The sequence below is a fragment of the Penaeus monodon genome, chromosome 9 (genome assembly GCF_015228065.2).
Source record: "Penaeus monodon isolate SGIC_2016 chromosome 9, NSTDA_Pmon_1, whole genome shotgun sequence".
Taxonomy (NCBI): Eukaryota; Metazoa; Arthropoda; class Malacostraca; order Decapoda; family Penaeidae; genus Penaeus; species Penaeus monodon.
Genome location: NC_051394.1, coordinates 23,676,767 through 23,679,266, shown reverse-complemented (window position 1 = coordinate 23,679,266; position 2,500 = coordinate 23,676,767). Strand labels below are relative to the sequence as shown.

At 44.4% G+C, this 2,500-nt stretch overlaps 1 protein-coding gene and 1 pseudogene across 1 annotated transcript in view; both read left to right on the top strand.

Annotated features, from left to right (window-relative positions):
- Positions 1-2,500, top strand: part of LOC119577050 (sorting nexin-6-like) — a gene marked incomplete in the record, with an annotated part of 98,687 nt that overhangs the window by 66,739 nt on the left and 29,448 nt on the right.
- Positions 1-2,500, top strand: part of LOC119577054 — a 5,622-nt pseudogene that overhangs the window by 1,757 nt on the left and 1,365 nt on the right.

Genomic DNA, 2,500 nt, shown 5'->3' with positions numbered 1-2,500 from the left:
GAACCACTGTTGTCAACAGAGAAGAAATAAATGTAATTTGTACATCATGTACAAGTCACTCGTCACGACTGACAAAATTGCAGGCTAAAGAGATACATCATGAAAACTTTACGCCGGCACTAAGACAGAAAGAACCCTATTAAAGAAAAGGTTTCAGTGTCTTTGTCCTGCGTGGATGAGTGAGGTGAGTGTTGTGTCTGTGTGCGTGTGTGAGTAAAAGCTAGCATGAATGAGAGGAAAAGCGAGAGTGACCCACACAGAGGGAAAGAATCACAAAAACGAAATATTAACTTTCACTATAACAAAACTGAAGTAAAATTTGCAATGCTACGCTGTATGAATTATTTTCAAACTACCACATTGAATTCAACATATAATGATATACGACAGAATGTACGCATGAATGAATGGGGACATCAAAAAACTATTCGCAAGTATTTGACAAGCAAATCTTCTCCCGGGTCAGCAATCTGAACTCCCGAGGTTACATGTCTAGCTATACATGTTAAACTTCATGGACGGGGGGGGGATCCTATACCCAAAATGTCGTACATTGACTGAAGCGACTCGAGCCTGGAAAATCTATAAAAAACTGCTCATTTCGCGTATCTGTGGTGGGCCACTCGGACATTCCCTTTCGGATATTTAAATCATCATGGATCACACAATCTCCTGGGATATACCCAAAAACATGCAAGCACTTCAAGAGGTGAGAAGGGTGTGATTAATAAGCGAATAATTATTTTAGCTTAAACCCTACATAATTAACGGACATAACCGTGGGTCACACCGACTCAAAGTTGCTGATCGAACGAATAACTTTGGTTTACCTGTACCTACATATCGAACGTCAGAACACAGATCTATTAGGCGTCTACGCAACCCCGGGGCAATATCGGGCAATCCTGTGCACTATGATATGGGGGAAGATCCGTTCTAGCGCCGATAGAACGTGTCACCAAAAAGCAATGTAACAATGCTATAGTTAATCCCCAAGGCGTCAACAAAACAACAACCAAATTACAGGGAACCAAACGGTCAAGTCTTGACCCTTCCTCTTGTTTTCCCCTGACCACAAGCAAAGAGAAAGTGGGGTTAGGTCAGGGCGAGGGGAGGAACGAGATAAAATGAAATGATATTCGTGATAACATAAAATCACGAATGCGTTAAATATGTTGCAGATGAAACAACATAAATCTCTAACTTAACTAACGAACGATATTCATGTTTATTGACCACATACTCAATCACACAGAAATGCGATCTGAGGTCAAGAGAATAGTGTCAGAACGTGCGATTTGCTGTCATTTGGCACTTTTTACCCAACAAAACAAACAATGGCTTAACACATATATGGGCAAAGACGGAATGAAAAAGAAATAAGAAAAGGGGGGCCCAAACGTGTGCTTACATTTTTTTTTTTTTTTTCGACTTGTCTTGTAGCCGTTGAGCGGATTTTCTTTTGGGACGGTGGTGTTCGTGCTGCGAGCCGGAAGGAGCAGCGCTCCTCGTTGCCCCAGATATAACTAGTATACAACCCTATTACATTGGCTTGCAGGGTAGTTATACTTGTTAACGGCGTGACTCTTATTGGGAGTCATACAACACACAGTATGGAACACACGAGAGTGATGTTTATAAATATGGGTAATAGTGGTATGCTGGGACACGGGTCAGGTCAGCTAGCCCGGAGGGAGAGGGCTAAGCCGACCTTACCGCGTCGACCTCTGGTCACGAACTCTCTGAGGCCTAGGTCATCCTCGGTATAAGTAGTGACCGTTCCAGCTGCCGGAAGCAATAGGAGCAGCTGGAGGAAGCATGGGGGAGCGAGGGGAGGGCACCGTCCCGTCTGCTACATTGTACACACACACACACACACACACACACAGATACACACACACACACACATATACATAAACACAGAAAGAGAAAATACTAAAAACAAAAGCAAGAAAGGGAACCTGTGTACGCGGCCTGAGCCAGCCTCCTCCGCCAGATGCGCGCGTCCGCACTGCTGAGAGCCCTCCTGGCGGTGGTGTTCCTCGCGCAGAGCGGCGACGTGGAGAGCGCGCCCTGCTGCGGGACCGTACTGGCCGTTGGGGCGCTGGCGTTCGCTGGGGTAAGTAAGCCTGAGGAAGAGTGAGGAACTGCTGTTCATTGTGTTAGTTCTTACTTCCGTCGAAAGCGAGGATATGTAATCGGTTCGGGTTATTTATTTATCGGCTTGTGGGTCAACTGAATTTCGATTGGGATTCGCGAAAAGTTAATAGCTTGGGTGAATATTTATGAGTGGGATGCCCTGTGACAAAGTAGAACTGATTTGGTTTTGTCGGTGATCCGCAATAGATGATTAGACGGAGCAGATAGGCAGATTAAGAGTAGACGTGTAGTGAAGCGGATATTAGAAAAAGGCTGATGAGGATAAATAGGGTTTGTGTTAGTGCAGAATTGTAAATGAGTATTTTTACGTAAAAAAATATTGCCAGATCGTGATAAAATT